Source organism: Moschus berezovskii, chromosome 8 (genome assembly GCF_049115385.1).
Source record: "Moschus berezovskii isolate FMDL1 chromosome 8, NW_MosBer_1.0, whole genome shotgun sequence".
NCBI classification, from domain to species: Eukaryota; Metazoa; Chordata; class Mammalia; order Artiodactyla; family Moschidae; genus Moschus; species Moschus berezovskii.
This window is the reverse complement of record NC_142467.1, coordinates 94,940,657-94,949,939: the sequence shown is the minus strand read 5'-3', so window position 1 is coordinate 94,949,939 and position 9,283 is coordinate 94,940,657. Positions and strand designations below refer to the sequence as shown.

Genomic DNA, 9,283 nt, shown 5'->3' with positions numbered 1-9,283 from the left:
AGTGAAATGATCCCCTCCGTCCCCTGACTCACCACTCCCCACCCACTCGCACCCTCCCCATTCACCCTGCTCCAGCCACACCCAGGAACCTGCTTTTTGTTTCTTCCACCCGAGTTTCCATCCCAGGGATTTTAAATTCCTGAAATGTTCCTTTACTCTTCCTCATTATTCTGACCTGGGTCCAAATGTCAGCCCCTCAGAGAGGCGGAGAGTGGCCAACTCTTCCCGCTTTGTCTGGTAATTCCCCAAATTTAGCACTGAAAGCCCCATGTCGTGGGAAACCCCATAATCAAACTATCTTGGTTTGGCCACACTTGAGAGGCCATCCTGGGCTGTTCCATCCAAAACAAGCCCCACCTACTCACCCCGCAAGCTACTACCCTATTGCTTTTTCTATGAGTGTGGGACTGGTGTTAGAACCTGGAGGCATGCCTGGCAAATAGTAAGCACTTGAGAAATATTTTTTGATTAATCATTGAAGGACAGAAATTGATTCTTACAGTCTTAGGTTTAAAATCACATGGGCTTCCCTGGTGGTCCAGTGGTTAAGAATCTGCTTTGCAATGAAAAGGACACCAGTTTGATCTCTGGTCCAGGACAATCCCACCTGCCCTGGAACAACTAAGCCCCTGCACCACAACTACTGAGCCTGTGCTCTAGAGCCCATGAGCCACAACTGCTGAGACTGCAAGAGGCAACCCATTAGAACATGTGAAATCATCTTATCAAGTCCCCATCAGCATTTTCATTAAAACAAAGTAGAAAAAAATCAGCATTACCTAAAGCATCATGTCATGAAAATGTTGTTTTCATGATATATGTGTTGGTGTGGACTGGGCCTCTGAGTAAAATATATTTCCTGCTATGCTTTGTGGTAAAAAATGTTTGAAAACTACCGATCTAGTGGTCAAGAGTGTGGGATTGGGCATCAGACTGCTGGCCTTGGAAGCCCTTACAAGCTGCTTCATGCAAATTTATTCATTTTTTCCCCTGGCCTCTGTTCTCTGATCTGTAAAATGAAGACAGTGCACAGTCTCTCTCAGGATGAGATTGTGAGTTTTAACTGATGATTGTTGATGAGTCGTGTCTGACTCTTTTCAACCCCATGGACTGCAGCACCCCTAGGCCTCCCTGTCTTTCACTGTCTCCCAGAGTTTGTTCAAATTCATGTCCATTGAGTTGGTAATGCCATCCAACCATCTCATCCTCTGCCACCCTCTTCTCCTTTTGCCTTCAATCTTTTCTAGCATTAGGGTCTTTTCCAATGAGTCGGCTCTTCACATCAGATGGCCAAAGTAGTGGAGCTTCAGCTTCAGCATCAGTCCTTCCAATGAATACTCAGGGTTGATTTCCTTTAAGGTTCACTGGTTTGATATCCTTGCAGTCCAAGGGACTCTCAAGATTCTTTTCCAACACCCCAACTCGAAAGCATCAATTTTTCTTTGTGGTCGAAATGTCACATACAGTAGTCACTGGAAAAACCATAGCTTTGACTGTACAGACCTTTGTTGGCAAAATGATGTCTCTGCTTTTTAATACACTGTCTTAACTGAGTTAGCATATGAAGAATGCTTACTTTATGGCATATAAGGACAGTTTAGTCAGTGTTGACTAATATGATTACTTGTCGAATGGATGAATGAAATCGAACCTTCCCTTAAATTGCCCTGCCTGCCTTTTCTCAAAACAAGCTTTTTCTCCTAGAATTCCAGCCCCTTCTCCCAAATGACTATTTATGTTTACTTTTTTTAGTGTCACCCCCCCCACCCTGCAAAAAAGAAAAACCCAAACTCTACCAGGGTGTCTTGTTTGTCCCATTCAAAAGTTGAACCTCCTGGGACTTCCCTAGCAGTTCAGTGGTTAAGTTTTTGCACTCTCAAGGAGGGTGGGGGGCAATGGGTTCAATTTCTGGTCGCTGATCTAGTATCTCTTACGCCAAGCGGCAATGCCAAAAAAAAAATTGAACCTACTACCTGCGGGGTAGGGAGGAGGGGGAAGGTTGGCAAACATTTTCTGTGAAGTATGAAATGGTAAATATTTTAGACTTTGCTTGTGTCATCCCATCTTTGTGCAAATACTCAAGTGTCTGGTACCCAACTCTGTGGGACAACTTTCCGTGTCCTGAGGACAGGTTTCATGGAAGACAATTTTTTCCTCGGACTGGGAGGGGAGGGATGGTTTCCGGATGATTCAAGTGTATTACACTCATAGTGCACTTTATTTCCATTTTTATTAAGCCAGCTCCACCTCAGATCATCAGGGGTTAGATCCCTGAGATTGGGGACCCCTCGCTTAAGCAAATAGGGAAGCTGTGTTCTGATAAAACTTTATAGGCACGGGGCTGGTGGAATTTGCCTCACAGGTCTTAGTCTGTTAACCCTTCAAGGAGTTGAAAATACTGGATTCAGTAAAATAAAATAGACTTTCATATAGTTTTCACGTGCTACCAAAGATCCTTTTAATTTTTTTATCACTTAAAATGTATATTAAAATTCCCAGCTCGTGGGCCATGAATATAAGTCATCTGGCTTGCGTATCGGATTCTGCTGACCCCCGGTCCAGACTGTACCAGAATGCCCGGCAAAATGCGGCCTTCCGGGAGGTGCGCTACCAGCACCAGGCCCGCGCGCGCCTCCAGCCTTCCAACCCTCCTTCGCGGCGCGCGCCTCCCGCCAAGCCCCGCCCCTCTTCGCGGCGGTTGGTCGAGCCGCGCCCTCTTCACGCCCGCTGACAGGCACTGCACATAGCCAATGGGTAGCCGCAAAGTCTTGCGCCCCGCCCCCATCGCACCCGTGGGCGGTGCCCGTGGGCGGGCCGTTGAGGGGGTGGGGCGCGGAGCCTGGTAACCGTTGCCGATAACAACGCCCCGCCCCGTCGCGGCAGGAGGGCAGGCGGCGCGAGGCAGGCAGGCGGGCGGGCGCCGGGAGCCGGAGGAGGAGCGGCTGCCGCCGCCACCGCCGCCGCCATAGAGACTGTAGCCGTGGAGACTGTTACTTACCAACGGGGACCAACACGCAGCAGCCGCCACCGCCGCCGCGGAAGCCGTTGCCCGAACTCCCGGCCCGAACTCCAGGTGACCGATGCGACCGCCCCGGGCTCTGCCCGGCGGGAGAGTGCGGGGGGCGGCGGGGATCCCGATCGGGGGTCGAGGGGCGGGCAGAGCAGTCCCTGCCGTTCACCCCAAACGTCCGAGATGGCGCGCCCGCGGGACCGCCGTGTTCACCCCGAGTCCCGAAGTCGCAGCTGAGTTTGGGGTGCCTGGGGGGACCCCTTTTCCTTTTAACTAAAGTCAGGGAGAGGTGCGGACCCATCGCCTCACTTTTTTCAAAACTTTCTGAGTTGGGGGCTCCCGGGGAGCCGTCTTTCACCGTCGCCCTCAAACTCCCCGAGTTGGGGGCGCCCCGAGAACCCCTCTCAAACTTTTACCTTCAACCCCCCTGAATGGGGGACTCGTGGGGAGCTCCTTCTCACTCTGACTCCCCAAAGCTTTAAGCTGGGGACGCCCGAGGACCCCTGTCTCACTCTTTCCCTCAAACCCCGAATTGGGGGGCGCCTCGGCAACGCCTGCGAACTCTGACATTTAAATTCCTTGAATTGAAAGCGCCTGGGGGCTCTTCCTGTTAATTCCCCAAATCTCTAAAATTGGGGCGCCCGGAGTCACTTCTCTCACTCCTAAACTCAAATCGCTGAATTGAGAAGGTCTAAAGCATTCGTTCTCATCTCGCCCCCAAATTCTGAATTTGAGGGTTTTCTGTAACCCCCTCCTCACTTTTAAAACCCGAAGTCGGTGCGCTGGTCTAGAGGAAGAACCGCTCCCCTCTTCGCTTTTTGACCACAAACTCCCTAGAATCGGGCTTCCCGGAGACCCGTTTCTCACCTTTTCACCAAAAAGTTTCCCGGGTTTAGGGCTCCTCGGACACTTCTCGGCTCTCTCTCTCCTGAGAACCCCGCATTCCACAGCTTGGGGGATCCTGGATCCGCCGGTCCCTCCGCGCCCCTCAGGAAGCCCCTGTGCCCACCCTCAGCTCCCATGTTAGGACTGATCGCGAAGCAAGAAAAGTTTCACCGAAAGGATTTTTTTTTAATAATTATTTTGCAAAGGGTTTGTGGCCCAAACTGCTCGGTGGCATTTTCTCCGGGGGTTGTTCCGAGTGCTTGGGTGTGTGTGTGTCTGTGATAATCCATCCCCCACACCGACCCCCCGACCCCTCGTCTCTTCCCCCATCCAGACCTCCCAACTCCCGCCCCCAAATGCTCTTTGATTCCTTTTTTTCTCTCCTCCGGGACAAGCCAGCAGCGCTCCCTCCAGCTTCGTCCCTGTTGGTTTTTCTCGCTGCCATGCTCGGAAAAGTTGGGTTTCCGATCCTAGTGGCTATTTACAGGGCCCCCGGGGCCCAACAGCCCCTGCCATTCTGGCGGCGGCGGGGGTGGTTCATCGTCCTAATTTTAACCTCCTGGTTGCCCCGCAGGAATGAGGGAGAAGGGCAGGGTGCCGCACGCAAGTCCAGGGCTGTCTTTCCGCAGAGAGCTCATTCCTCGGCTTCTGGGTGTTTTAATTATGCGCCGCCCCCCTCCTCCCCGCCCCCCCCCACCCCGTAGTCCCCACCATACAGTTATTTTCTTGCTCTGTGCCTCTGTGCATTTAACTGTCAGTGCAGGCTGTCATGAGTTTTCCCCCCTCCCAATCAGCTTTATCTCTGCAGATCCAAAATATCAAACCTATGCAAGGCTGTCCATGCTAACGAAGACTTACCCAACAAAATAGTAATAACAGTAATAACAACAACAGAAAACATTAACAATAACAATTTTCTTTGTTGCCTGCAGGTATTGGCAACACATTTTCATCTTGTTGCTTCATAATCTGAAACATTTATTTGTTTGCTTATATGAAGACCCTTACCCTCTGTGCTGGGGAGTACCAGGGGCTGGTTACCTGTTCTCTCTCCCACTCCAGTTTAAAAACTTGGACTGACTCTAAAAGTAATCTTAGAAATGGCTACTCATCTACTCTGGCCAGAGAAAAAGTGCCAATGGGACCACCCCCCCCAAAGGAATTTGATTTCCTTAATTACTGCTGCTAATTTTGCCAACAGGCTAGGTAGAGTATGGGAGGGGACTGGGTAGTCTTTCCATCATAATATATGATGGAAAAGATAACTGGTTCCCAGATCCTGTGATATTGCAACTGATTTGGGTCAGGAAATGAGTTCAGAAACACTTTGCCCCTGTGATCCAAGCCATATGACTTATTTAACCCTGAGGGTGTATTCCTCTCATCCCAGATAAACCCCTGAGATGCTGAGAAGGGGAGTCCAGGAGGAGAGGGACAGAACTACTGGTGACACCCAGTAAGAGAACAACTCCTTTGAAATTCAGCTGATACGTGCTTTCTGGGTGCTGGGTACATATCACCTTAATATTTTCCTTTTAACCATGTTGATCACTGAAGCACTGCCACGACAGAGCTAGTCACCAGAAATATACATGCCAGGAACTTATCTGGCTCTCATTCTTTAGCTCTAATTTGCAAATTCATATTTGAATTAAAATTAATTAATATGAATTTACATTTGATGAATTGAACTCTCATTAATCATAGAACTGAATCAACATTTTAAATGTACAGTTTCGGTAGTCACATGTGGTGGTTTTGCTCATAGAATTCCAGGGCCAGGAGGAACCATATCTTATGGTCCATTTGGCTCTTTTTAGTTAATGCAGGTTGTCCACTTATTTATTTATTAAATATTTATTTTTCTGGCTGTGTCAGGTCTTAGTTGTGGCATGTGGGATCTTATTTCCCTGACCAGGGATCAAACCCAGGTGCCCTGCATTGGGAGTGTGAAGTCTTAGCCACCGGACTGCCAGGGAAGTCCCAACCACTTATTTAATCCCAACCACTTATTTAAATGACGTGCTCCCTGCTACACACCTACATATTTGTAAAATGTAAACGTTTTTTCAAAAGCATGGAAGGTTCTCAGAGAAGCTCTCCCTCATCAGACCCTCACTGAACCCAAGATGAGCCAAGGAATTCTTATCAGAAAAGGCAAACAAAGAGGGAGAGCTTGAGAGGAAGACCCAGAATTAAAGGGATAAGGAGCCGGGCAGGGAAGAAGGGGAAGGGCTGGGGAGAGCCCACCAAGTGGGTTGGCTGCTAGGGCTGGTGAAATTGGCGACCCTGAGAGGCAGCTTAAGGGCAAGGGCTTACAGTCCCCCAATCTGTTCCTCTGAAGACTCCCAGCTCCTTTAGTGAGTATCAGCCAGCTTCTCCCAGCTGCTCAGGCTGATACTTCGGAGTCATCCTCCAGCCCTCTGTGTGTGTGTGTGTGTGTCTCTGTCTTTCTCTCAGTCTCTCTCTCTCTCAAGCCATCAGCAAAAAGACCTAAAATCTGACCCTGCCTCGCCACCTCCACCGTCAGCCCCTGGTCTCAGCCTCCAGCGCCTCATGCCCAGATGCTTCCAGCTGTTCGCCCAGGGTTGTATCATGTCCTGTTGTGTATTCCTCAGCTCAGAACCCACCCATGGCTTCCATCTCACTTGGAGCAAAAACAGAAGTCCATCCCTCAACTGGGGCCCCCAGCCCAGTCCCTCTTTAGCCTAACCTCCAATCCCATGTGCCTGCCTTCAATGTCACTGGCCTTCCCAGAGTACCTCATACCCTCTGCCTGGAAAGTGGTCTAGGCATCTGGGGGCTTCCTCCCTCACAGCCTTCACGCCTTTTCTCAAACTCATCTTTCCAGGCCATTGACTTGCAAGTGATGGTACCCTTGTCCCCTCACCCCCACCCTGGGCTTTCTCTCTCCTTCACATTTATCACTGACACCCCATATATTACATACATTGATTTTATGATTGCTGTTCCCTCATTAGAATGTCAGCTCGATGCCAAGACGCTCTGGGTGTTTTATGAACTTCCGTATCCCCCAGGCTGAGAATCATTCTGCCACTGAGTGGGCACTTGATAAATGTTTGTTAAGTGAATAAGTAAATGATCTCCCATGCAGCTAATGGGAAAGCTGATGTGAAAATGAAGGGCTGCTCTGTATCTACTATATCTTGCCTTCTGTATGACTCAGTACAGCTCAGATTGGATGAATGAAGTCAATGGGAAGAGGGAAGGACAAGTATGAGTCCCAACTCTGGATGCTGCACATGTGGGCTTCTGGGCCTGGCGGAGGAGGGGGTTAACGTTTATTAGCTCAGTGACTTCAGGTAAGGTTTGGCATAGGTGAAAGAGGTAATCACTTACATATTTAAAAAAAATTTTTTTTAATGTAGACTGTTTTTAAAGTCTTTGTTGAATCTGTTACGAAATTGCTTCTGTTTTATGTTTTGGTCTTTTGGCCCAGTGCAGCATGTGGGATCTTAGCTCCCCAACCAGGAATCGAACCCACACCCCCTGTATTGCAAGGCAAAATCTCAACCACTGGACCACCAGAGAAGTCCCCATTTTATGGTCTTGATATTAGAAATAATATAACTGTGTAGCCCAAGGCCTGGTACAGAATAGGTGTATGACAGAGTAGCTATTATTATTGCTATTGTTATTTTTATTATTAGAACAAAACAAAGAAGCAGTGTGGCCTGCCTGGGATGGATTTTTCAGTTTGGTTTCCTGACCACCAAGTGCTGAGGAGACATTCAGTAAATATATTTTGCTCTGTTGAGTGGGTGAGCCTTACATGGTCTGTTTTAAGTTGGGAAATACCCTTCAATTGCATCGAAATTCTCTGGTACAGATATGGCATCGGCAAGCGTGACGCTCTAGGCAAAACCAAATGTCACCAGAAAAGTAGCTCACATCTTGGTTGGGGTATCAGTTCATCTGAAATTACTCTCCAAACATCACACTTTTGGATGGGTTTTGCCAAGCAGCCAGCTCAGCCAGCAGAACCTCCAGATGAGAATGTTTAAAAACTGGTTTCCCCTCTCTTGTTATCGCTGGCACTTAGGTGCCAAACAGGTCAAAATCTGGAAATCAGTGGCTCAGAGATGAGAACCGGCCTGGTGTTCATGCCAGGACTTGAGTTGGGCCCTCAGGAGCAGACTGCCTGGCCTTACTCCTTGTTAGACCTTGCTTCTTTTTTTTCCTGAAATGCATTCCTGTTTTATGATACATAGGTTTTGTATGTTTCAAAGCAAGTTTTTGTACTCTGGCAACCTCATTTTTAATTCTGGTCAATTCTATGACTTTCCAAGAAATATAGTTGACTTCCAAAGCCTATCGATGATACATACAGCAACTAGATTTCAGACCCTGTGAATTAGATCATACCTGCCACATGCTGTGTTGAAAAATGGAAAAAAAAACAACCTTATAAAGCCATGAAAAGCCTAGAACTTACTTGTTATGGCCCAATATAGTGATGATTAGTCATTTACTATGTAATGAAGCCCAGATATGCTATATAATGTGAGCCTGTTTCTACTAAGATCTCTGCAATTACTTTGAGTGTGTGTGTGTGTAAGAACTGGGCTGTGGTGTCCAGGGAAGCTCTTCGGGAGGTGATGGTTGAGCTGAGACTGAACTGATAAGAGGTAGCAGCCCTGTGCAGTTCACAGGGAGAGCCTTCTGGGGGGGCAACAGGTGCAAAGGTCCTGTGGCAGGTGGAATCACCTGGCCCTGGTGAGGGCAGAGAAACGTGACTGTGTGGCTAATGACTGGTAAGCAAACGGAGGAGACACAGAGGGCCTCAGGGGCTATAGCGAGCAGTCTGGCTGCTATTCTAAGTATAAATTAGATCTCGGGAGATTTAACCTCCTCCTGTAGCTGTCTGAGCCTTGGTGTCTAGTTGTTCACTGGAAGACCTGCTTTCTGGACCTCTGCCATTTCTTCATCTCTCACTCATTCGTTCATTCATTTGTTCACCACTCTTTGAGTCAAACACTATCCATGAGGTTACAAAGACTAAGACCAACTAGGAGAGGGTGACGGCTTCAGAACAAGGATGGGCTGGAGGCCTCTCCAGGGTCCAGCAGGTACACAGAGGAGGCAGGCGCTCACCTGGAGGGGCCGTGAAAGGTGTCCAGGAGGAGTTGGGCTGGAGTGGAGCTTTGACGTGCAGGCAGACAGGTGGGGAGAGCTGTGGTGTGACTGTGTTTTCTGGAGGCTGAACACAGGGAATGGGGGAGACCAGGCTGGAGAGGAAAGCAGGTGTCAGCACCCATGGTCTGTTTCTGGAAGTGAAGGCTCACTGCGACACGGCCACACTCATCCACCCATGTAGTCTCTGGCTGCCCTTTAGAGGCCACGGCGGGGTGGACTATTTGCCATGGG

General features: G+C 48.9%; 1 protein-coding gene across 4 annotated transcripts in view; it reads left to right on the top strand.

The window, feature by feature from the left end:
• The first annotated feature begins 2,944 nt into the window (after nt 1-2,944).
• The window catches only part of RFX2 (regulatory factor X2), a 95,211-nt gene continuing 88,872 nt past the window's right edge, over nt 2,945-9,283 (top strand). For 3 of the 4 annotated variants that reach the window (XM_055429402.2, XM_055429401.2, XM_088838920.1), the window contains exon 1: nt 2,947-3,073. The gene's annotated coding sequence lies outside the window, so the exon portion shown is untranslated. Of the gene's footprint in view, nt 3,074-9,283 lie in introns of all 4 variants that reach the window. The other variant, XM_055429403.2, reaches the window with a different exon arrangement.